The sequence below is a fragment of the Pleurodeles waltl genome, chromosome 2_1, assembly GCF_031143425.1.
Source record: "Pleurodeles waltl isolate 20211129_DDA chromosome 2_1, aPleWal1.hap1.20221129, whole genome shotgun sequence".
Lineage (NCBI taxonomy): Eukaryota > Metazoa > Chordata > Amphibia > Caudata > Salamandridae > Pleurodeles > Pleurodeles waltl.
The window spans coordinates 896,505,738-896,533,232 of NC_090438.1; the positions used below are offsets into that span (position 1 = coordinate 896,505,738).

Genomic DNA, 27,495 nt, shown 5'->3' on the forward strand with positions numbered 1-27,495 from the left:
CACACAAATCCCTCCACAACACCGGCCCAACCTACCTCAACGACAGAGTGAACTTCCACACTCCCACCCACAACCTCCGATCAGCCGATCTCGCCCTAGCCACAGTCCCCTGCATCCAACGCACCACCACAGGAGGCAGGTCCTTCTCCTACCTCGCCCCCAAGATCTGGAACTCCCTCCCCACCAACCTCCGCAAAACCAAAGACCTCCTGCTCTTCAGAAAGAACCTCAAGACAAGGTTGTTCGAACAGTGACCCTCCTTACCCCCACTTTGCCCCCCCCAAGCGCCTTGAGACCCTCACAGGTGAGTAGCGCGCTCTAAAAAAGTCTTTCGATTGCTTGAGGAGATCAACATATTCTAAAAAGTAAATGATGATGCCTTTGTGTTTCTGAAAAGTAGAGGAATGGCAAGGATTATGGTCCAGTTTGTGAGCTTGAATATTTAAAGTGGTTGAATCTGTCATCCCAAGGACTTTAGGAATTAAATATTGAAAAAATGAGATGGGATCAGATCCTGTCTCTCCTACAGTCAGGCCATAAATGTGGAGATTATTTTCACAGTTCTGATTTTCTGAATCCTCAGCAATCTATTTTAGTTGCATCTCTCAAGAATGTAGCTGTTTAATATCTTGTGCATCGTCTTGTAGATCACCAGCACGTTGTTAGTCTATTTGTCATGCAAATTTTGGTGTTTTCTTATTTCGTCCATATATGGCATAAGAGCTTTTATCTCCCAAGGTAAGTGGTTCATGGAAATGGAGAAGGAGATCTGAGAGAAGAGAGAGGCTGCTTTTTAGCTTTTATTAGTTGGTAAAGTTGCTGTCATAGCAATTTTCAGATGCGACTTAGAAGAAAGTAGTCAAGAGATTATTTACTAGAAAGGAAAAAGATGAAGTAGAAATCGAATCTTAATTCATGCTTGTGGCACCATAGATTACATTTTCCAAAGCAGAGAATGAACTGTAGGTAGTTAGTGAATTGCTGTGGCAATGTTACAACTGGCTGGCGTGTTGAGTTTCGAATTTTTGGTCTTCTCCTAAGAAAAATGTGAAAGAATAAAACTGTAGCCTAAGCAATATCCACTTAATAAATTTGCAGAGGAGGATACGTATAAGAAAAGTCAGAATATCTTCAAAAAATATCGCAAATCAGTAATACATCTTATTTGTAATTTTAGTGGACATGAAGTGGTGATGTATAGGAACCAGGGGATATAACTGTGGTGCAGCATATCTATTTAATATTTAAGCACGTGTCTCCTTGGGAAATCAATTCAAAATGGTGGGCATGACATCCTCCTGAATGCAGACACACTCACACCATAAAGTATTGCCTTGTCTATGTTATGGTAAAAAATATATATTCAGGGTGGGAGGTGTTCTCCTAGAGGTTCCTCTGTCAACGCTGCACCGGAGCTCTATGAAACAGTGGCGGTCTTCGTCTGGGCCCAAGCCACACACCCTCATCAAGGGTACCTTTTTAAACACAGTAGCCGTGAGTGAGCTCTTACTATTTAGGCATCTTTGTTTAGATACAAAAAAGATGCCCTTAATTTTCTAGACACATTTTTGTAACATTTTGTAGTGTGTTTTAACGTTTGCATAATAAAATATTTGCCAACATTCTGTGATCAAAAGGAGCGTGTACTTTTCATATTTTAAAACCACTAAATAGCGTGATGACGATATCCTTGACAACTGACATCATAGGAAATCACATTCCATGCTGTGGGACCCGGAGCACAGAAAAGGATACATGGTTTTTGATCCAGGGGGCAACATGAAAAATAGATGCTTCGACATAACATCTTTTTTAGAAAACGCTTCACACTTGTGCCATTTGTTAATGTCGTAACAAGCAGGTACTAATATTAGCCAGTCTAATGGTATTCACTTTCCCAGCCTCGTAAGGTTGGTTAGCCTTGCTAGAATTCGAACTTGTGACTAGGGGATCACCTCGCCTCAATGGGGAGCATTGCTCAAATGGAGGTTCCCAAATGCTGCTAAAGCGGAGTGCTCAGCCTTTCCATTGGGCAACTTATTGCGCCTGTATCAGTGAAATTGGTAAAGCTGCTTGCCAAGGCATCCATTATTTTGTTGTCAGATAACCCCTAAGAGGTTGTGCAGTATCCTGCAAGACATCCTTCTCAATGGAATAAGTCTCTTTACAGAAAAGTTAGTCTCTCCTCCATTCGGATTAATGGCCTTCACTTTTCTTAAACATCTGCAGTGTGGTATTGAACGAGTGACTATGTTTGACGAGAAAACCCACCTCTAAGTGAAGTATTCATCTCCAAGGCTAAATTCACTCTCATACATGTTTCCCACAGTGCAGCTGTTTTTGTAACCTATTATCTACCACATATACACCGTCTGTACCTTTACAGATATTCCTGTAATCACACTTTTAAATATTTTATCACATTCCCTGTACCAAGATCAGAGTCACAGCATTGATGTCCCATAATTCCAGAGTAAACTGACTCACAACTGTAGAGTAGGTTTAGGGTTTCTTGAAGACACACTAAGGGGCTGATTATAAGTTCGGCAGACGGTTTACACCATCTGCAGAACTTCAGACTGGGAGTTTGCCACCATACTGGCTACCTCCCCACTGGCCCCATTAAGAGTGTACCGCTGGGCCAGCGGGGTACAGACTACTGCATTGTCTCCGGACCGTAATCGAGCCAGCGCAATGATATAAAGCGCAGGGTGCACCAGCACCCTCGCAATTTTCACTGTCTGCAAACAAATTGCGAGGGTGCTGACAGGAGGGCCCCTGCACTGCCCATGCCAAGCGCATGGGCAGTGCAGGGACCCCTTGCACCCATCCTCCACCAGCATTTTCATGGTGGTGGTACTGCCATGAAACTGATGGTGGAGAAGGGGGTCGTACTCCCAAGGGCAGCGCTGCTTGCAGCACTGCCCTGGTGGATTAGGACCGCCGCCACCTCCAGACAGCCAGAATCTCCGATCGTGGTCGAGCCAGCGGTTCCCTGGCAGCCCAACCGCCAGGGTTGTAATGTAGCAGTCAGACCACCGCACTGGCGGCGGTCTGACCGCCATTCGTGAGTCTGGTGGTCTAGTGACTGCCAGACTCGTAATGAAGCCCTCCGTGTTTGCCCCTTAATGAAGGAGCATACTTATTCTCCTGCCTGTAGGAGCCCCAAGCAAACTGATATATTTCCCCGTGGTCAGTCCCACGTCCTTATCAAAAAGGTCAGTTGTAGACTGTTTATTGAATTCTGTTGTCCTTTTGTGGTAATACCCAACGGCAGTGTAAATTTAGTGCTGAAGAATCCTGCATTGACACGCCCAGTTATATTGTCCCCTGTCTGCACTTTGTCTAGGTGTTAGTCGGATTTCCTAACACATTACACGTTATTTACAACAAATGTGGCTGATGTTTAATCATGAAAGCACAAGGCTCACAGGATACTGTCAGCCTCTTTTCAGAAACAGGCGATGACATAAAGCTGTTTAATTTCCAGACTGCTTTCCAATAAAGTTCCTGGTATTCCATGATTTGCTGGCAATTGAGATTTTGTCTTTTGCAAGGAAAATGGAGTGAAAGTAGATGTTTTTGGAGTGGAAGTTAAAATCATAAAGGTAGTGGTGCACACACCCAGCCGATGGCATCGGGTATGCCCAGGGATCGTGCGCCGGTCTTTACTCAGACATTTAAATGGCAGTCGAGTGCCACCTAGACATGATTGATTGGCCCAGTGCCCTTTCCTGTGATGCAGCTGTGTGCCACTCAGTCCTGCTTGCCATAATGCAGATATGCAGCAGAAATGATGGCAGCCTTGTAGCAAGGTGGAAAGTATTCGAGTTGATTAATAAAGCACTTTATTTTTTGGCCTCATTTATCGTGCCAGCCCTCTTCTCATGTCCTGTTCATATTCTAGACATTTCTGGACGCCTAACTTTTATAGTTTTTAAGTAATTTTATTTCTAATCCCATTTTTTCTCCTCCCTTGACAGTTTCAAATTATTTTTTGACATCTGAATAAATTATTACACTGTCAGTAGCCTCCAGACTGAGTTAGAAAGCAGAAGAGTAGAGGGCATTCTGTGTACGAACTTGGGGGTGAGAGTGAAGGGTGTGCATTCTTTTGGCTTCGAGCACTTGGGCCTTTTCTCAGACAGCTCTGCTGGTTCTTATATCTTCATTAGGATTACACAGCTAAAATACACTAAATTGCATTATTGACGTAAGATAATACACCAGATAATTTACCTCTGTTATGGAGGAACACAATTTTTTTCAGGAATTTGTCCTGTGGGCAGCATGTGGAAATTAGCATTAAGTAATAGGCAAACCGAGAGGACATACAGAGCTTGGCGATGAAGCTGAATGTTAGGTATGAGAGCTCACAGATATAATTAAGTGAGATACTGTATGTTTTTAACGTTTAGTAATGCATTGTGTGAAGTTTTCTCTTCTACAACGTCACTGTGTACAGCTAAGCTTTTCTTTGTTTGATACAGGAAGCAGCATTGTGGTTTCTGGCAGAAACATCAGTTCACCAAAATAAAAAATAAAAAAATTAAAAAAAAAGTAGCTGCAGTGAGCGCTTGAACAGTGTCAGTGTCTGACGATTTACTTAGCCTGACAGCATGACTTCAGTCACAAGGTGTCCACTGTTGTTTTTCAATGCTTCTATCCTTGCCTGCACCCAATGACCACAGAAAAAGGGGTTCTGCCAGGGCATATCATACTTACATATCAAAGATATATGATGCCCAGCTGGAGAAAAATATCTAGACCTCTTGTGGGATTATTTAAGGGGAGTCCTATTCTTTAAGGACGAGCCCTCCCCCACTTCCCGATGCTTCATTGTTGGGCCCCTCCCCACATTGGTGAAATGCACATCAATGTGGGCTTCCATCATGAACAAGCAGGGGAGCTCTTAAGGATGGAGGACAGGACGTTCACTTCTATGAAGAAGCAGACTCTGTGCTCTGTTGGGGGGGTACTTTATCAATGTGATAGAGCTGAAGGCAGTTAAGACTACCTCCTGGTGGACTGGGAGATTTTATTGGAGTCACTAGTGAGTAGAGTTAAAATAATCCGCCAAATAATTCAACCCTTGCAAAGTAGGTCTAAATGTTTAAGTCTGATTGGTAGCCCTCAAGTGGGGACTGTGGGGTTCCTCATGACCAACCCTCTCTAGTAGTTTTACGATAGTAAGTGTACCAAAAGATTAACAATACAGGAGTACACACTAAACGGAGGTCTCCATCTGTCAGGTTAGTTTTCCAAAATTGTATTGACCTGGTATTTAAAATTGATCACTATTTAATAAAGACCTCATTAGCAGTCTTATATCGATAAGGTGAGGTTACAAAACCTCACTGCAGAGAAACATGTGAGAAACGAGCATTAACAAAGACAATAGGTCTTGCTGATTGATATATTGGCTTTGTTAATGTTTTCTTTGCTATGTTGCATAGCAGCGTGGTCTGCTGTGCAACATGGCTTGACATCAAATAAAAAAAGCAATATGACTCAGTCTGTGTTAGCCGTGTCATAGCGCTGTTATATAATATGAAAAAAAAGAGGTGGGAGTATCAACCCAATGGAGGCACAGTGGAGGAGGGTGGGAGCACCAGACAGGAGCAGGCACACATAGGAGGCGTTGGTGCAAGGGAAGAAGAAATAGTACCTCAATCACAGTGCGAACAGCAGATGGACACTGATTAATTTAAATCAATCTGTGCATGACCCATGCTTCATAGAAAGGAACAGAAGTAATGATTGGCCTGCGCTGGCCAATAAGGATGCAGCAAAGAATAGAGACGCTGAAGCCAACAAATGGTAACCAATAGGCAGGCTCCAAGCCAGGCTTTATTTTAAATAGTAACGCCTTGAGAGCACGTGCAGCACATGCACAGTTCAATCAATCAATCAAGAATTTATAAAGCGCGCTATGTACCCGACAGGGTTTCGAGGCGCTGGGGGGGAGGGTTGGGGGGGGGGGGTGCTGCTAGCGTTTGAAGAGCCATGTCTTGAGGAGTCTCCTGAAGGTGAGGAGGTCCTGGGTCTGGCGTAGTGAGGTGGGGAGAGAGTTCCAGGTCTTGGCGGCGAGGAAGGAGAAGGATCTGCCGCCAGAGGTCTTGCGCTGGATTCGGGGGACGATGGCGAGGGCGAGGTTGGCCGAGCGGAGTTGACGTGTGGGGACGTAGAAGTTGAGTCTGGTGTTCAGGTAGGTGGGTCCGGTGTTGTGGAGTGCCTTGTGTGCGTGGATGAGGAGTTTGAAGGTGATCCTTTTTTCCACAGGGAGCCAGTGGAGGTCCTTCAGGTGGGGGGAGATGTGACATCGGCGGGGTATGTCGAGGATCAGGCAGGCGGATGCATTCTGGATGCGTTGGAGTCGTTTGATGTCTTTCGTTGGGATGCCTGTGTAGAGTGCGTTGCCGTAGTCAAGTCTGCTACTGACGAGGGCTTGAGTCACCGTCTTCCTGGTTCCTGTTGGAATCCACTTGAAGATCCTGCGGAGCATGCGGAGGGTGTTGAAACAAGAAGAGGAGACGGCGTTGATCTGTTTGGACATGGTGAGAGCAGAGTCGAGGATGACGCCGAGGTTTCGTGCGTGGCTGGCTGGGGTGGGTGGGGGTCCGAGGGCGGTGGGCCACCAGGAGTCGTTCACAGTTACATCCTCTACCTAAAAATAAGGGTGTTCACACTATGTGCACAGATAATTGAGTGGCTGGCCCCACAATTACTATTTTTTTAAAAATAAAGTTTACTCTGGTCGAACAACCAGGGTGCCTCCTTTCAGAAGAGAGCCTTCTAAGAATAATGTACTTGCTAAGCATTTTACGATGTGTATATAATAAGCCCCAGTGTTCTATACCCTTGGCTATTCCCGCAAGTGAGAGGGAGGTATCAAAAAGGAACATTCAGAAGTTTCGTTTTACCATCGGGTGCTTTCTTTGTACTATATTGTAGTAGGAGTCAGCAAGCTACAGACTGAATTTGGACCTGAAAAGATTTGAGTTACATGACAGCTGAAGTCAGACGAGGTGAAAGAAAGACCAAGTAAATGTTGCGGTATAAATTGTGAGCATCTTGGTTGCAAAGATATGTCTCTGTGGTGCTTCATCCTCAAGTCCTCCACATTGAAGATTTCCTACAATTTTGGAGACAATCTTTGAATTTAACCTCAACCACAGTGCTTAATTTGTAAAAAAAAAAAAAAAAAGATGCCGTGCCCAAAGCCCTCCTCTTAAACACGCGGCTGCTGCAGTTAAATGTGTGAGCATTGAATACTGAGGCGGCGTAATCCTGAAACCATCTCGGGCCTCTTCAATCCATATAAAGCCACTCCCTGCCCCTTCAGCTCACTGTAGCAGCTTTCTACTTTCACCCTCTGTGACGCTTTTTCGTTTTTCCCTTCCTCCGTCTTTCCCATATGTGTCTTTTGCTCGCAGCAAATGCGTGAGGCAGAAGAATAAGCCCCGGCCCTCAAAAATAAGTGCCGGTGCTCAGCACCGGAAACAAGCAGCACAAATTAAGCACTGCTCACCCATAGACCATTCCTAAACACACAGTAATAATTCATTTGTATGTAAAAACGGGTCTTTACGGTATTATGGCAACAAGAGACAGGCCACTCAGGGCCACCACAGGAGGGCGCCAGATTGTCAGCTATTGACTCAGTACGGTCCTGACTCCTATTGTTAAGAGTGAGCGCCAACATTTTGCCCGAGGATTCAAAACTCCTTGCACCGAAGCTTAGTGAAATTATAACCACTTGGTAAATACTGCTTTTAGCCAATAGTTCCAAAGATTTCGAACGCTGTCAAAAAAGAGTTTAGGCTATCCGATTCTTCATTACTAGCTTGGAGACTGGCTACGCTCAAATCTGCTTGAAATCCCTGTTTAACTGCGGGCTGACGCTTTACTAGCGCCTTCTACTGGGACGCTGTTGCCGATCTCTGTTTATTCACAAGCCCTCTTGTTGCAATACTGCGATGATCCACCATCGTCTTTGAAATGGAATTAAAAAATTGTGTTTTTTTTCTGAAGTACAGCCATACCCACGGGCGCAGATTTCGTGGAGTACATCTGACGGCTTGAGATCGGTCGGCTTGGCAGCGCACCCTTCTTTCCTTCTGCTGTACAGTGCTCACTCACAGAAGGAGTTGGTAACCGCCTTACTTGTAATCAGTGGAATGAATGAGCCCCGGTGCGGTAACATTGCCTAAGAATGACGCGCTTTCATCTGATCTGCGAGTGCAAACCACGAGAGCGAAGGGTCTTGACAAATACAAACTATTAAAAACATCGAGAGTCCTACAAAATACGTACATTGCAATGAAAAAACATCTCTGTAAGTGTTTTTTAATGTCTACACTTTTTTCCTCAAGCGACTAGTCAGGGTGGTTAGCTGTCTTAATATCTCCCATGAGGAGGGTCGAATTCCATAAGGGCGGAGGAGCTTCCCCCCCCCAGCAGCGGCAGCTGCAAACCTTTTCCTAAAAAACGATCATAAACTTTGTTTATGATAGTTTTTTGTGAAAAGGTGCGGGGCCACGTTGGTGAGGTGCCATTAGTGCACTTCCCCTCAGAGAGCATGTGCGCACCTATGCACAGGGCTGGAGAGAGCCTGCACAGTTTCCCAGTCTGCCTGGGAACTCCCAGTCAGTCCTGCTCAGAGCAGTGTCGGGTTCGGCTGCAGGGCAGGATAGAAGCCTGTGCCTGCAGTCGACGAGGGACAGAGGAGCAGCGCGTGGCGGAGGAGGTAAGTGTTTTTTTTATTGTTTTATCAATTATTTTTTATTTAATGTAATTCTCCCCCCCCCCCTCCCCCCCGCACGTGCCCCCTTGCTGCTCATTGCGAGCCGCGACTGCCCATGAGAATATTCTTGTTATCTTTATTTTACAGTTTTTGAAGACTCTTAACATAAAATGGTAGACAGCTTATATTATAGATGGTTACTTATATACAACTGAGGTGTTTTTAACTGAGGAATTCTGAGTAACATTAAATAGGCAATGAAAGTACTCATTGTCTGTTTGATGTCATTGTTCATTTCATGTTCATCACTGTTAACCAGCTACAAATTTATTTTTATATGCTCTACCCAATTCTTCTGCCCCTGCTTTCAACGGCTATACAGGGTTAGTTGAGACATGGGGGAAGACTACATGGCCTAATCTGCTCCAGCCTCGTCCCCCGAGCTACCCCTCTGTGTCCTACTATCTGCCCCAACCTCTCTCTGGCTGTCAAGCCCTGCCCCCCTCTCCAGAAAAAGTTAATACCTAACTTCCTGCCACCCCCCACACAGCCCCATCAATACCTCCACTCCAAATATTAAAAAAAAAGTACCAAGGGCCAGATGTAGCAAAGGGTTTGCGCCTCGCAAACAGCGAAAAACGCCGTTTGCGAGGCGCAAAAGCCTCTTTGCTATGCAGAAATGCATTTTGCGAGTCGGATCCGACTCGCAAAATGCATTTCCTACTCGCAAATAGGAAGGGGTGTTCCCTTCCTATTTGCGACTCGCAATGCGATGCAATTCCATTTGCGACCGCTTTTGGAATCGCACTTACCATCCACTTGAAGTGGATGGTAACCCAGTCGCAAACAGGAAGGGGTCCCCATGGGACCCCTTCCCCTTTGTGACTGGAAAAAAAAATATTTTTTCAAAGCAGGCAGTGGTCCAATGGACCACTAACTGCCCTGAAAAAATCCGAAAATAAAGGTTTCGTTTTTTTTTTCACAGTGCAGCTCGTTTTCCTTTAAGGAAAACGGGCTGCACTTTGAAAAAAAAAAACTGCTTTATTAACAAGCAGTCACGGACATGGTGGTCTGCTGTCTCCAGCAGGCCACCATCCCCGTGAGTGCCCATACTCACAATGGGGTCGCAAACTGTGACCCACCTCATTAATATTAATGAGGTGGGTCTTTGCGACCCCATTGCGAGTTGCAGAAGGTGTCTGAGACACCTTTCTGCATACCAAATTGCGAGTTGCAATTTGCGAATCGCACGGACTCGCAAATTGCAAGTCGCAATTTGGCTTTTTCCTACATCTGGCCCCATGTGTCCTGCAGCACGCCCTCAATACCCTCTGCATTTAACCCTTCCTCCCTGTCCAAATAAATCCAGTAGACACTGCAGACCTCCACTTACCACATTTCTGACCCAAGGTATTACTGCTTTGGCGGAACAGTAGGTATCTGATTTTTTTTTCCCTCTACTTTGCCAAAATAGTAATTTCATATCAATACAAGTTTGCAATAATTGCTTCAAGTCGAAGTCACACATAGTATTGATATTGTTTTTCTACAGTGCTTAAAATCTCTTTTTGCTCCTAATGCACCTGAAGCCACTAGTACCATGTTAGTAACAATCAGTTCGTCAACTTTGAAAGGATAAAAAGCTGTTTTGTCCTTCCCGGGCTTGAAACACATTAAATGGAGCAAGTGATGAATTCTTTGTCCACCCTTAACATTGGAGCCTGTGAACTCCTTAGACGTTTGTAAGCTATTTTAAACTTCTTTTTGATACTGGAACATGAAAGTGTCTGTCCCTTGTCTCCAGGAAGTGGACGCGAGTGATGCTTATGAATCCATTGTGTGTTTTTACGCAGCCGCTGCTCGTCCTTTGGGGCTTCCACCCCCCACACCTTTTGCCCCTCAAGAAGAGTGTCTGTCAGGCTGAGCAAAGGTCAGCCTGACAGACACTCTTTATCTTCAGGTCAGGCAGCCCGGAGCTAGACGTGCATGATTTGTGCAGGCTTCTGGCTGCCTGGGCTTAACTTTGTGGGCTGAAGAGGTCACAGCTCCTATGGGCGTGATCTCAACTCATCAAAGGTGCCTCAAGGCCCTCCCTCTCGGTGACGAGGGAAAGCATCACCCATTGACTCCGACCTGGGTGTTTCAGGTTTAAGCCCTGAAGCATCCAGGGCGAGTGTCAATCAGTGACACCTCGTCACAGAGTAAGGTGGGGTCAGAAGTCTCACTGACCCCCCTGACCCCTCCCCCCCCATCCATCCCACTCTGTGATGAAGTTGGGACTGCTGCCTTCCTACCTGAGGTCAGCCAATGAGGGAAGGCAGTAGTCTCAACCCTCCTGAGACCTCCAAGGCAGATCTGAAGGTAAGTGTGTGTGTTTTTTAAAATGAATGTATTGTGTGTGCGTGTATGTTTGCAATATTTGATAATGAGTGCTTTGAATGGATGTGTGTGTGTGTGAATGGCTGAGTGAGTGAGTGTGAGTGTGCATGTGTGTCCCGCCCCCCTCCCTCCTAAAGTTACCGGCCGCCACTGTTTTTACGAAGGGAAACATTTGACAAAGTATTGTTATTTTTTTTACTTGTACAAATACATCATGTTTTTAGCCTAATGTGAAAGCGAGTACCAATCAGCATGAGGGGAGTTCGTAAGGTAGTGTGCTACTAAAAGCTTTTGTGCACCACATGAGCAAAGCCTCTGGAGCCTGACGTCTGCTAGTAGTATTCAAGGAGTGGAGGCAGCCGCAAATCTGAAGGAGAGGGGCGGGCAGGGACAGGGGCGGGGACACGAGGGGGAATGAAAAAATGACATTTTTTAAAAACCTTACCTCTTCCCGTCACCGCCTTCTCCTGACGCCTCGCCCCTCGCTTCCAGCATTCACTGGGACACCAGCACAGGCTCCCCAGCAATCCTGGCACTGCTTTCATGCTAAACATAGCATGAAAGCAGTGTGAGGATTGGTCTGAGCAACTTGCATTGCCGCTTAGACACAGCCCTGTGGTCTTTGCAGTTTCTCTAACCAGGCTGTCTAAAACAGACCAGCTGGAAAAACCTAAGTGCGTGTGAGTGTTTGTCCGGTCTGAGACAGCTGGCCAAACACACATGCGCACTAAGGTGCACTCTCTCCTCAGGCCAACTCCCCTGGCCTGGCCCGGCCCAGCCCAGCCCTCCCTGAGCATGCTGCTCACTGAGCCAGCAGCTGAAAGATAAAACAATAATTAAATATTGTTTTATCTTTCAGCCCATGGCTTAGCCAGGAGGGTGACGCTCCTTCGCCTTTGGGAAGGAGCCCTATGCATCAACCACTGGAGCAACGCAATGTCATGGGGTCTCCTTGCAAAATGTGAAGAAGGACCTCTGAATTCCCAAGCTGTAGCAGATATTTATTTTCTTCATACTGGATGGGGGCCCTTGAACGGTTGTAAGCCTCTCTGCGCCACAGGGGCTTGCACAAGGCCTCTGGGATGGACCACCACAGAACCACTTTCCGTATCTCTGGTAGAGTCCCTCCCACGAGGGACACAGTGGCAGTTTTACCTCTTTGAGCCTCACCAGGAAAAGGAACAGGATCCATTTAGTGTCATTGTTTCTTGATCGAAATACTGCACCTGGAGATGCTTCGTTGTTGCCCTGCATGAAGACTGCTTCATTAATAATTAGAGCGAAAGCCGGAACATTTCCAGTATTGCTGAAACTCCGGGCTCTGTCTAAACTGTACCTAGGGGTATATTTAGCATTAGGAATTTGTTACTGCTGAGCTGTAAGAAATAAAAATATTATTGTGGGCAGGCGTATTGTCTTGTAAAACTCTATAACTACTTTTCTCCGAAAAACCAGATGGTTCCCAAGCACGCAAGGCTATCTCCGTAAAAAACCTCTGGGAAAGGCCAGCTGACAAAGTTGGGTAGCCAAATTTCATGCCTTTTACTACCATTGGGAAATACAAAAATACTTTTCATCTTAAGAACTTCAAACTGCACAGGTGCTGAGGCTCAAACGTACATATTGATCTCGGGTAGAAGACGTTTAGATGAAGTTGAAGCAGATTTTGGTAGCCCAAAATATACATCAGTGTTGTAGGAAAACCTCTACAACTTTTTACAGATGAAGTTTTAAATCAAAGAAATCTAGGAAGGGTGTTTTCGCTAAGCCATGGTACATACATTTGCCCTAGACCAAAACAGAACGCATAGCCTTTTCGTCACCTAGATGTTGCGGTTAGTGCACGTTTGGTATTTAATTTCATGAAGTGGACCTGCAGGTAAGATCGATCAACCTTCCTGGTCATGATACTTTTCCTGTTAGGGAAAATCTGCAAGTGACAGAGCTGTAAGTTAAGATTTTTCGGAGCCTGTACCCGAGTTTTGTGCCTCTTGGTCTTTCTTCTTTCCATTAACCAACGTATCATCAATCATGTAAGGATTTAGATTGGCCTTATTACTTCTGTCCACGTCTGTCTGTGCATATGCATTTCTGGAGTTTGTCAGTCACTTTCTCCACCTTTTTAAAATGTTTTTAGTGGATTTGACCCATCCTTCATTGGACCCTAGATGGCTGACCTGTTTAAATAATTTAACTTCCTTCAGTGGTTCGTGTTGCTATTACACTATGTTTACATTGGCTGGCTGAACTAGGCAGTTGAATGTGTGAATTGTGAGGATATCTTTTGCGTATGGCTTTGTAGTTCTTAATCTTTGGGATGAGGGGTTGTCGAGTGCAAGGGGATGAGGTGGTCTTTTGACGATTATGATGAAAATGCTATTTTCCCCCGACACAGCCTAGAACCACTGGATCATAGTTCTCCGGATTTTTGTCCTTCCACTTTACTCAAGTTTGCACCAGATTGCTGATCTTCCTTGGCTAGTTGAGGTCTTTGGGCAAGTGACGAGCATCCAGTTGATGTTTTCCTAGTTCACCATCCTCATCTAACATAACCGTTGTAGAGAAAGAATCAGTGATGGAGCTGTTAGAGAGATGGGGTGACATCTAAGCACCATCAGATGAGATGTCACTCTCTCATCTCATCTTTTATACCTGGGTTTTTAGTTTGAAATTTGGGACATTCTTTCCTTACACAAATGCCTTTTCTGATCTAGGTAGTTTCTTGCATGTTTACACTCCGGCTTGAGCAACATATTTGCCCCCAACACTGGCAAACTTCCCACACTCTGTTCCACCACACTGAGACAGAAACCCCCCACCACTGTGTTCCTTGCAAACCTGACTGACCATCACTGGTAATAAGGCGAGAGTGAGGGTGACAGACCAGCCCCTCTTCAAATAGTGCTTGTGTATTCTTCCAAGGACAGCTCCTAAAGACCCTTACTGGATGCTAATGCTCTATTACTTGCCAGTAATCGTCATTACACCTGGTTCTGTTGTCCTTGTCCCATTCATCTCTAATTGGAGATAACTATCTCCACAGCAGAAAAAGGAACATGAGCAATGCTGGGATATCCCCTCCCCAGCCGCTCCCTCTGGTAGTACATAAGCTGTACTTACCCAGCATTCCGCCTGTACTACCAAACCCTCAACAGAAGACCGGGGGCACGGGATGACTGGGACGAGGACAACAGGACCAGGAGTAATGAAGAGTACCGGTAAGTAATAGAACATTACCGCCAGGTCCCACTAGTCCTCGTCCCAGTCATCACTAATTGGAGAATACCCAAGCAGGCAAAACCGGCCTTCTGAAAAACCGGACAGAGCAAACACACCCCGCAAGAAGGGATACCAACAAAACAGCACAGGAATCCCCACAAAGAGAAAGCCAACAGACCCCTGATCAAAACCCAGGTCCAAAACAGAGGCCGAGCGCAAACCAGAAAAAGGAGCGACCGGGCCCGACCCAGGGAGCAGAGGAACCACAGCCAGCAGCCCAAGAGAGTACAAGGAGGGAAGAGACAAAGAAGGAACACAGAAGACCACAACCAGCAGTGGAAACTAGTGCAAGATCCCCACCAGTAGAGGAAGACCAGACACTACAAAAGCCCGCGCCACAGACAGGCCGGGAGAAGGACCCAAAAGAAATGCCCATCAACGAAAACCCACTAGGCAAGGCCCAACAAAAACCACAACGATGAAGGCACAGTCTGGAAGGAAAAGGCCAACCAGCAACACCCTGACCCGGAGAACCAAAGGCAGGAATGGAGGTCCCAGAAGCAATGGAAGAAAACAGAAACCACACAAAGAGCCAGAAAAAGCAAAGATGGGGACCCAAGGCCCACGAACGCCAAGGACCCCCGCCACCCTTCTAACGAAGAAAGGGCCAACAAAACAGAAAAAAAGGGAAACAGCAGCAACCCCTAGAGCAACACAGTAGCTGACCCAATGGCAAGCAGACCAAAACACCGCACAGCGACAGCCAGACCCCAGGGAAGCCCAAGCACACCAGCCAATGCCAGACAAGATGAGACAGAGAGCCGCCCCCTGAGCAGAGCCACGAAGGCCACCCACAACCAAACCCAGGGGAACGGAAAGCCACATCCCCCGGAGGAAAACCACAAACAAGCAAACACCACCCCGAGACACAAGGCAGAAACAGGGCAATAATGCCAGCGGAGGAAAGAAGCCCAACAGACACCATGGCCAAGGGACCGACAGGGCCCCCCACCCTCCAGGAACCACTGCAGACAGGAGGCACCAGAGGGGAAGTGGAGAATGGGGACAAGAATCCACAGGAACATCCCCAACGACACCCACAAACGGAGGAAAACAGGAGAGATGGACCAGGAAACTAACAGCCCACAAAAAGGCCAAAACGAAACACCTCCTGGGAGGCAGAGGGCTCCATTAAGGCCGCGCCATACTATCAAAGCAGGACAACAGCGGCCCAACAGAATGAGCAGTAGGACCCACGGTACCCAAGAGAAGGCCCAGCGGCCGGAAGCAAGGAAACCCCGCATAACAGACAACCCAAACAGGCACCACCAGGCACTGGACACAGGCCGAGAAAAAAGAAGACCCCAGAAAGGGAGAGTAAAAAGTGTGCTACAAGCAGACAAAAACAAAAGGCAGCAGCAGGAATAGAACCCAGGCCAACAACCCCCTGGGCCAAAGCCCAGAAAGGAGGTAACAACCCTGCGCACCACGCGAGATAGCCGGCCACCACCAAAGGAGGAGCCAGAGCAGGGCCCAACATGCACCAAGCCCAGGAGACACACCCAGCCTGGAGTCCCGGAACCAGACAAAGTCCACCACTCCCAGCAATGAAGGAGGCAGAGACCGACACTGGGCCACCCAAAAAAAATGAACTAGGCCAAGCAGCCCTACCTGGCAAAAGCCCCAGGAACCAGGGAAGAACATGAGCAAGATGCCCTGGGAAACAGCAACCACACAAAACAACAGAAAAAGGGCTAACTCACCAGAAGAACAGAGCCGAACACCCTACCCCACACCAAAGCGGGCAACAGATCCACAGGAGCACACCATGGAAGAATTGCCAACAAATTACCCCAGAGGGATGGGCAAGGAGCAAAAATGCACACCAGACTAGGTGGAAGACCAGAGCCATACCAATACCAACACCAACAGAGGGGTAGGACCCCGTACCCGGCATGTGGAAACCAGCGGCAACACAGCACCCCCTAGAATAGGATACGACCCCAGAGCAAACGGCAAGCACCGCCTGGGAAGCAGCCAAAAGCAGAAGGGATGGGCAAAAGAAAAAAAGGAGGAGTATGGCCCCCTCATGCCCAAAGAGACACCCAAGAAGACCCATGAACAAACAGCAAAAACAATGGCCAACAAAACACCTAGGGACAACCAGAGCCCAAGGCATGCACAGAAGGGGACCTTAGGGCGCACCCACTAGGCGTGACCCACCCAACCCTTGACTGCCTCCAGCATCGTTCAGGCAGCCCAACGGAAGGCACCCGTAAACGGACCAGTACCAGAAAAAAAGCACCCAAAAGAAGGGGGGACAAAAAGCCCCGAAAAGAACCAGCAGTACACGTGTGAGGGAGTGGCCAAGGGCCACACAGGACAGGAACCACCAAAAATCCCCATTGAAAAATAGGAGGAGAGTGGGGCATAATACACCTGCCAGACCCCCACAGTGGATGGATAATGAGAAAAATTTAATTTTACTAAAAACAAAATGTCTTGCTTAATGCCAGACCTAATTCTGGGCCCAATTCTTAGAGAAAGTCACAAAAGTGCACCCACAGTATATGTCTGCATTAGTGGCTTTCATAAGAATGTACAGAAGTAGACCAGGAAATCTCACTCCTAGAAAATGTTTGTGAACTGTATTTTAGCACGAGCAAATATGCATGTGTAGAGTTGCTTAAGCGAAAATCTACTGAGCATTTACAAGTTCACTTTCCCTCCAACCACCTTTTTCCCACCCCTGGAAGAACTTCTGCTTCTGCTCTTGTCAGGAGTAAATTTCCAACCTTTCTCAGTATGGGAAAATATTGGAGAAGAGCTGGTGAAAATCTGTAAAACATGCCAGTTAGTAGGTTTGCACAGTCTCAAAGGCATTCCAGCCCTTTACTGTTTCCTCCAACCCCAGTTTGTAGATCTGCGGAAAGGTGGCAAAATAAGGAAATTGCTATAGTAGGGCTTAATATTGCAAGTATTCAAGCCCTACTATAGTATTAGATCTGGCATAATCAGAGCGGCTGTTATCAGAGCTCTTACATAATAAGATTGCTGTCATAATTTGTCGCAGCACTACATGACACCAAAGGGACAAGTAGATTTTTTTTAAAGGACAAGTAGATTTAGGAAGCAACTTGACCCATGGACGAGTAGATATGTTATTAAATTCCACATCCCAGCTGTGTCCCTTGTCCATTGTGATGCAAGTCGAGGTTGAATACCTTTTTGGGTGTCACGGGCATGAGCACCAGAGAGGTGCTCTAGTGATGTCTTAGCAAACTGGGTACTGCATGTAATTACTTATAATACAATAGAATGGAACTTCTTACTAATTTGTAAACAGTGTGGAAGTTCATTGAGAATGAGTATGAGAAAACAGTTACAAATTTGTCACACCCTTTTAAGAGTTTAGATTTAGTTTACTTTTTGAAATTTAAAGTATAGGACAAACATGGCTGGAGGGCATTAGTGCCTTTTACATGAAAAGCATATGGTATTTTTTTTTAGGTACAGGAGAATATGTGACTTGCCCAGAATCACATGATTTTGACTGAGCCTGGATTTTGAATCTGGTTCACCAGTTCCAAAGTCGGTAGCTCTAGGCATTAGGCCGTATCCCCTCTCCAAGATGATGAAGCTAAAGTCAGGCATCTGGTACCCAGCAATTTGATGCAGTCCCTTAAATAATCATTTCACCTCTGCTCTGCAAGAACTTCTTAGTTGAGACTTGAAAGTAAAAAACAAAAATGTATCACCCATAATTCCCTTCAACGTCCAACAATCCTTACCTGAAGAAATCAGTAATGCTGTTGAAGTGAGGGCAGAGACCTAGTTTCAGTTTTATTGAATTGTAGCCAATGCCTGGCACATATGACAATCGCCTTGAACATAGAGGTTTGTTGAATGGGCTACAAAGATATTGGTTAAAATCAACTAATAATCAATTTTCCCAAAGACAGATTAACCAAATAGTTTGCAAACAAGTTCTTGTAGTTTTTTTTTTTTTCAGTTTTTTCTTCTTTTGCTAAAACATGGACATACAGTCCAGTAAGGTTCAGTTTTTTGATCTGGCTTATAGCGTGCATGCTCTGTCAGAGAAAAATATCATAACATTTTTTAAAAAGACTAAAAACAGGTATTTAGCCACCCATACTTACCAGTACTTACCACTCCTTTGCTCTCACTTCACTCTCATTTCCTTGCTTCTTATTGGTCAGGTCCTTCTGCTGCTTCCCATTCCTCTCAGATTCGTTGGCAGGCCATGGAGCTTAGACCAAGCACAATTTCCTGTCTCTGCAGCCAGTGTCCTTCCACTGGCCACCACTTGCAGAGGTACTTTTTTTAAAAATAGTTAATGTAGCATTTCATAGACTACATGTGTTTGCAGCCCTCTACCTCTCCCAATCATTTTCAACTTCTTCGCCTCATTATTCTTCTATGTGGAATGGGTACACTCCACTTAACGGCTGCACTGACATTCACATGCTCCGTTGCTCTGACGATGACAGAAATCCTGCTATGTAACATCTTATGGGTTTAGTTCATTGGTCATTGCTGAAATATGTTGTCTGTTGAGATATGCGATACATTCAGGACTAGACTCCAGAAGTTAGGTGCATTCTCCATGGAACAAAATGTGAGTTTGTTTTCTTGACAGGAAAAAAATAGTATTTTGAGTTTCAGACAACTACATTGTCCTACCCCAGGCCGTTAGAACTGTTACTCATTCCTCCAACATGTCTCAGACACTGTAGTGTGTATATGCAATCTGTGTGTAGAACAAACATGCCCTTCATTTAGATAGTTATGGCCAGATTTTGTTGTGCAATTCCAAAGCACTGTGACCGTAGGAATTCCTACTCACAGAAGCAAAAAATATATATTTTCTCCATAGTGTTAGCGAAAAACAGCATTTTGGTGAGATTCTGAACTTCATATTGACTATTGCATTTTCTAGGCCCGCTTGTGTGGTGTAGAGAAAACTGCACTGCCAACTGTATAAACCAGTGCTGCAAAGCTGTCCCCGAAGGTCTACTGTGACTGGGAGAGGGCAACACTATTGTTCAAAGCCAGTATTGGAGTCCTTGATACCGGACGGGAGCATTGAGCTTTTTCAGTGTAAATTCCAAGTGAGCAAACAAATGTTTTCCACTGAGTCATGTTGTCGTGTATGTATTTCTGTACATTTGGACTATTTATGTACAGTGGAAAAAGCAAGCATTGGCAAACTCAACAGGTTTCATCTATGCAAGATCTATTGGCTTTGTCAATCTTTTTTATGCTTACAGAAAATAAAATAATAGTGTTTTGATGCAGCCAGCATTGAGCATGTTATAGTGCCACTTTTTACTTTTTTCTTAATTTTAGTCATGTTGCATAGCAGCACAGTCGCTGCTGTGCAAAATGTGTAGAAAAACAATGACAAAGCTAAACGATTTTGCACCTTATATCTTTGCCAATGCTTGTTAATTATTACTGGTGCTGAGTACTGTCAATACCCATCCCACTTAAAGCCCAGGTGAGTGACAAGTTGAGAACTTGCTCTGAAGATTTAGGGCTTGATTTAGATCTTGGCAGTCTCACCGCCAATCTGCGTAGGCGGTGGACCCGAAAAGACTGTCAAGGCGATGGTTTTCCGTACGCATATCTAGATGTATTGCGGATGAGCCGCTGACCACCATGACGTAGTGCTCTTCCCAGCTATCAGGCCAGCAGGTTCCCATCGCCCGTATTTAGATGCAACAGTCCTGCAGGCTTTCTACTGGTGGCGGTTTGGCAGTGGGAGGACATCGCTGGACCCAGTGTAAATCTAGCAGTGTCTATGGATTTAGAGGTAAGTCAGTCTCTCTCTCTCTCTCTCTCTCTCTCTCTCTCTCACACACACACACCTTGCCATATGCATCACACTGCATTCACCCCAATATCCATTGACGTTCAAACTTAACACGTACATGCCACAAATACACATACATCCATGACACAACATACACAGTCTAGTGACACTGCACCCACACACAACACAACTACACACTCATCGACACAAACACACAAGCACAACTACACACATCACCACAGTAACTGCCAGACAACAACATGCACCTTAATTCTGCATGCAACATCACAGCAAACAGTACAACACACACAACATCCATGCCATTTACAAGTGGCACACATACTGACACAACCAAACCACCCACTACACCTCCCTCCACCTCACAATGCCAATCGCATCGCATGCCCACATACATGTACTGACACACACACAACTCAAAGCACAACATGACAGGTACAGGTCCCCTTGCAATGTGCACACATCGGCACAATTGACAAGTGTGAATGTACCATCATTGTGGTGCCAGAATTCATATGACAATGAATACTGATACCATAATGACAGTTGTGTATGTGTTCAATATGTTGTGTACCACTGTGTCCCCACCTCTATTCGACCCACCCACATCCCCGACATATGCACAGTAATATAATAAATTTACTCTGACATGTGTATGTCTGCAGTGATCCCGTGCCCATGTGCTGTGACCCCTGCAATGTACACAGTCAATGCAGGTTCCCTACCTTTGTGTCCAACAGTGGTGGTGGGAGTCATGTTTTCTCCGTTGTCCCATGGCAGCAGAGGCGAAGAGTCCTTTCCAGTTGTTTCCAGCCGGAAGCGGAAGTAGAATTGGCAGTAAAGGTCAGTTTTCACCCCCTTTCCCCTCCAATCTGCAAAGTCAGAAGTGGAGGTTGGACCGCCACTTTTTGCTTGGCGGTTTGGCACATCCATATCTGCTTGGCGGCAACTGTTGCTGGAGTCCCGCCATCAGTCACACTTTCCTATTGTGCCATCATGGCAGATGGGAATCCCTGGCGGAGTCGGCAGGACTCTGACGGGTAAAAGTCCATGGGAGCGCCAACATTTCAATAGGATGGGCAGAACGCCCAGGCAGTGGGTGGTTTTTCTGTCAGAAAACCGACAGCAGGACTGTTACCACCACCACCACCATCATCTAAATTAGGCCCTTAGTGTTTTCAGCAGCAATCTTCCAACTCTACTTCCCTTTGTTTGGCACAGCTAATTGCTGTATGGACTCATTCATCATTCTTGGTCTCATAGGGTGCTATTTAAAATAGGATAGTCTTTATTTTCGAGGAAGTTAATGCATTATTTTTGCTTTTATTATGCTTAATAACTCAAGGGCTCTTATTAGACCAATACATCGTTACTCTTCCCATGAAAAATAAGCAGTTTCAGAGGTCTAGAAGGAACAAGTGTTGTGAAAGATTAGTCCTTTGTGAGATCGCAAAAAATAAATTTTTGTTCCCCACTTTGTATACAATCTGCCTTCTCTCTACATGCATGCAGAATAGTGGACTATCAGGGAACTAAGACCAGGCAGATATTTTTTAGTAGTTGCGGATTGAATAGTTCTGGCTTCTAAAATGGGTGGTTTCCTAAGCAAAGTCAGATCTAGCGCACCACTACACCCTAAGCTCTGTTAACAGCATTGCAAATGTTTCATCATTATCAAAGACTTAAATCAGGAATTTTTAATAGTGGCAAAGTTAACAAAAGCACACTGAGCAGGGCATCATTAAAGAAAATGTTAATGGAAATGTTGACAGAAGTCAAACGTGGTAAACTGCCTGGTTGCATGTCACAATATTGTGTGGAAAATATTGATGTGCAAAATATTGTAGATTCAATATTGAGGACCAAAATATCAACAAGGTGAATATATATATTTAGGTAAGTATAGTCCCTACCTATGTACCTTGGAGATAAACATATCAAGGTATATGTAAGAGGAGTAAAGTATAATTAACCTACTTACCTACATATAACAACCATCAAAATATTTTGGTCCTAAGTACTTGGGCTACAGTATTTTGCCACATAAATAGTTAATACATGATATTCTTCAACTGCCCCTCCTTATTAGTAGGTGCCAATGTACTACACCACTGTTTTGTACTGTTGCTCAACTTTGATCTAAGGTAAGTTGGAATGGTCAGTCGAGTGATCCTACTGCACCATACCATAATGTTATAGAGGATTATGAACCCCAACATAACACATTTGCACATCAGTACTAACCGTATTCTCAAATGTGTATAGCAGAAAGGGCTGTCCCAACCATTTTGTGTTGTTCTGGCCTATTGTAAAGCTGCTCTTGTGTCCAGCATATACTCCATTGTTTTACACCTTTGAAAGTTTTTTTTTGGTTTCTTTAACCCTAGTTATAGCACAAACTGCACGCACCCTACGGCCGACTCCAGTGTATTCATTGGGGGCGCTGTTCCACTATGGAAGCGGCCTTCCACAAATGTGTGCAGGTATCTTCTTATGAATTGGAGCCTATCACACCCTCATCCATTATGGACTGACCATGGAGGTGGTGGGCTAAAATGAGGTGGGTGGGACATAGAGCCCAGCTCTGCTTGAGCTGCCGCCAATGTCCAAAGAAGGTTACAAAACTCTTGATGGTCGTCAACTGTGCACAGCCTCCACACAAACCATAAACCCAGTCTTCTCAGGGTTTGAGCTGACCTTGCCTTTTAATGCCTAATATCACCACTTCCCCAGGAGATTATGTAAAGAGAGGCAGTATTGTGTGTCATACAGTGGCTCCATATGAATTTATGGGTCTGTCTTAGTCATTCTGGTATATAGTTCTAGAGGGTTCTCCTTTTTAGGTTTTGCATAAGATGGTGCACATGCTGTCGCAAGACATTGTGCTAGCTTACCAAAGTTGAGTCTGCCCTTTGTTTACCGTTGGTTGGCATAACTGTCACTGTCATTTGCTTGCTTTTTATTTGATGGCCTGTGATGGCTTCAATTCTGTTTCGTGAGTTTGCCCCTCTTCTGGAGCACGGACTCATTACAGTGTCCTACACTGCTCATTTTTTTTTTGGGGTGCAACTGTTTCTTTTTTGTTAGGCACTCTACACGAGTGGATGTGAGCAGGAAATCTGCTTTCTCTGCATGATCACTCAGTGTTTTTCACCTTTTGCTGGACCCTATATTTTTACTGGCTATAAAATTCTGTGACCTCTTTAAACATGGTCAAATTGTCATATTACTAATTGATATATTTAACTTACCTATAGTTTCCTAGTATGTGGTACAACATGGCCCTAGGTCCTTTAGGTTAAATGTCACTAAGGGACTCCAGCACTTACTATGCAATCCATTACAGTGACATTGTTAGTGGACATGGCTTCATGCCTACCATTATAACATTATAGCCTGACGGTGGCAGTTTAAATGCTGCAGTTCTATCTGTCAAAATAAACCCTCTTGGCGGATCAAAAGATACTGTTTAAATCACAAGCTTGTATGCCACAAGGCAGGGTGTACGGTACCTAAATGCTGGATATGAAGACATTTTATGTTTTCACGTTCCTACAGTGACTAGCCCCTTAAAGCTATTTTTCAGTTGGCAGGCCTAGCTGTCCTAAGTACAAAGTACAGACTAAAAATCCTAATATTGTATGTTGGGACTGGGAGTAGCTAGAACAAATAAACACCTATTTTGTATTAGTTAATAACAATCCAGTTCAATGGTGGAATCAGATTTTTGCTATATATTAAGAAAAAGTAACTTTTAGAAAGGTACCTTTTCCCTGTCTGACGTTCCTGGAGGCTAAATAGCATTTGCTATCAAAATTTTCCCAGCCAGGGATTAGCATTTGAAAAGGTGTGAAATGCCCTGTAGGAGAACAGAGTTTACTTCTCAGAACCTTCTTGAATATGCAGGGTAAGGGGTGTGAGAATCCTTTTTGATATTACAGTGTCAAATCCTGCTTCATAGGTCTGCTGGGTTTACATTTAACACTTTGGGGTTCTCTTGAAAGGCACATAATAGGATGGCGAGAGAGGTGGCTAGCATTATGCATCGACTTCTATCCGCTACCTCTAGGCAGCAAAGAGTTAAAAGTTCCAAACATTTTACACTGTAGGACACATAAAGTAGAATAGAGCACTCAATCCATAAACACCTCCCTTAACTCCATCTTCTCCCTCATTTGTTTGCTGCTTCTGACCAGAGAAGTACACTTTTTTGGTTAAGCCTTATGTATTTCTAAAGTTGATGGATGAAAGATATTGAGCAAAGAACCCAATGTATGGGTTTGCATAGCAGTGTGTATGTATATTTTTAAATAGTTTTAGGGTGACTAGGGTTGTGAGTTTGTTAAAGAGCTTAAAGACCTATTTGTAAGGATACAAGCCTTTCTCTGGGAGAACAAAACTTCCAAGAAGCCTTTAAAAATGCATAAAATCCAACTATGCGGGTGGGATGGACATGGCCGACCTTCACCTTTACTACCTGGCCTCCCAAATCCAAGTGATCAATGATTGACTGTTCCTGGAACATGACAACCCCACACTTTTTCTGGAAGTGTTGATCAGTTGACAACATATTAAGAGTTTATTATGTGCCGATCCCTTTCCAGAGTCACTCCCTGTGATAACACAGGTACCTCTCCTATGCTGGCAGTTGTTTCTCAGATGGATCCAGTGGGGCAGGAAGGCCACATAGGAGATCCCTTATGGCAGGGCAAATGGCTTCTCCAGAAGCCTCACTGTAAGGATTTGACCAGTAGACTCTTATTGGTATCTCCAAGCTGGATGACTTCTGAAGTGGCTCACAGGTTAAATCATTTCATGATCTTCAGATGGCATTCAAACTCCATAAGGCCCAATTCGATAAATATTTACAACTGTGCATGATTTGACTGTTTACCAGTGGGCCCTGGTCAATCTGCCTGAATATAACCCATTGATTGCTTCCCCATGCATCACTCTGCTGGGCACCCTGGAGGATCTGGGTGGGATTATATGGGAGTGTACCTTAGTAGATGTTTGTACCAAGAGTGTCATGACCCGGCATTGGACATCCACCCAGCCCCCACCTTTGACTGAATGATGGGCGGCAGCGGGTTAGTGTGCTAAACTAGAGAAACTGATCTGTAAAGCACTGGGTTGCCCACATAAACACGGAAGAATCTGTGGGAAGTGGTGGTCTTCCTATAACATACTTAATTATTGATGTACTCTGTTGCAGCCTCCTATGATGTCCTAATGATGTATACTGATTTGACTGTACTGTATGCTTGGTTTGTTTGTTAACATTGTTTTGCCCTTTATAACAGAATCAGTAAAATGTGGTTATCAAAAAAAAAAATGATTTTGAAATTATAGATAGTCCGCAGTTTTGAATATAATGAATTTAGTTTGATTTGGCCTATTTTAAAAACAATTTTTGATTACAGAATAAATTGCCTTGAGAGAAAGCTTTCAGCTGAGGTGCACAAGCTATGTTTTGAGTCATGTGGATTGGGGAAAACTAAGGGCAATCTATGCACTCTGAGGCATCAATGTAATTGTTTAGAACAGACAGTCAACTTTGTTGATGGCATGACTTTTGAATCTGCTTTTTAAGCCGGTGGCCGTACACAAGTGTTGCATGGTATTTTCTGAAGCCGGATGAGCTTATTTTGAAAACTCTGTTTTTGAGAATCATTAGAGCTTGTTTTGGAATTGCATAATTTTTTTTCCAGAGATGTGGATGCATGCTGACTAGTTTTTGACAGTTTAAGGTGAGCATATCACTGAAGAAAAAGATTTATTGAAAATACACAGATTCGTTTTCAGGGGTCATTTAGATTTAAATTATATGGTTAGTTTGTTTAATAAATTAGCTAGAGAAAAAGTTAGACAAGATTATATAGGATTTAGCTTTAATTACATTCAGAGTTATTGGAAAAAAGTACTGCAATGACAGAAATAAAAATGAATGAGCAGGATGAAAGATTTAAGGCTATATTAAGGAAAGTTAAAGTCTCTGTTTAGAGATAACCAAAAAAGAAGGACTACTTTAAATGATGAAGACAAATTCTCTTCTTTATCAGAGAATGTTTTTTTTTTTCAAACAGGGGCCCATTTGGTAAGTGCCTTAAGAAAACTGACTGGTCTGATAAAAAGCTGTCAGGCTCAAGAAGATTTGGAGTCCTAAGCAGCTCAAAAGAGATAGGAGTCCAACGCGACACAGTGAAAAGGCAGGATTTCCCTGTGAAATATAGATTATTAAGACATACCTCTGTAGATTATACTAATAGAGCATTGGATCAATACATATTTGTTATGGAGAATGATTATTCCAAAAATGAGGTGGCAGAGAGTGAAGAAAGATGAGAATTTCTGGGAACCCTGTAAAAGACGCATTGGGTCAGAAGTTATTTGATCCAAAGGAAGTAAAACATCCAAGTATCTCAGACCGGTGGCATTTGAACAATGTTGCAGAGTATAAAAAGCATATAATAAGGAAGCCATTGGAAAGATTTGTTTTATTGGCAATGCGCATGTTAGCCTTGTAGCAGAGAGAAGGAAGGCAGTCTTAATACGAATTAGCCCTAAAATGGGCATGGCGAATGGATGGTTAAGTCTCTTCTGAAGTCTGGGTCTACTTTTATTGCATTAGGCAAGGGTCAGAATTAAATGTTCAAGGTGTTTGGTGGAAACTATTTATATGGTAGGGCACCCTTTCAGTTGAGGGTATTTTAAGACCCTATATTTGCATGGGAGAGGAGCATACACGGGTAATCAGGGAACAGCAGGTTTCTTTCTGAGAGATGCAGAGGGATTAACCTATATAGCTTAAAAAGGAAGAGGCCAAACTTTCTCTTGAGAGTAAGGTGAGTACGATTTCTGGTTCTATCCATAGAAAGGTTTGAGGCAGGTTAAGATATATATTTTTTTTTTAAAGAACTGAGAGAGATAAACCAAAACCCATAGGTGAATTCATTGAAGGGTATGTAATACAATTTGAAAGAACTCTATATCAGGAGAAAGAGCCAAGGGAATTGAATTTCGAGGAAGAATTAAAAGAAATGTTGTCAAGTGAAATAATTCAGATGTTGGAGAAAGATGCTATGGTAAAGATAAGCAAAGAGAGGAAAGTTCAGTGCATTATTTTTGATAGAGTACAAGGACAATGGTTGGAGACCAGTGATCAATTTAAGACCATAAATTGGTTATGTAACTTAGGGCCAGATGTAGCAAAGTATTTGCACGTCGCAAACGGCGAAAATCGCCGTTTGCGAGGTGCAAATGCCTCTTTGCTATGCAGAAATGCATATTGCAAGTC

The 27,495-nt window shown here is 44.3% G+C and overlaps 1 protein-coding gene across 14 annotated transcripts in view; it reads left to right on the forward strand.

The window, feature by feature from the left end:
* PTPRM (protein tyrosine phosphatase receptor type M) overlaps window positions 1–27,495 on the forward strand; it is a 1,480,454-nt gene that overhangs the window by 1,303,351 nt on the left and 149,608 nt on the right. The window lies entirely within an intron of this gene.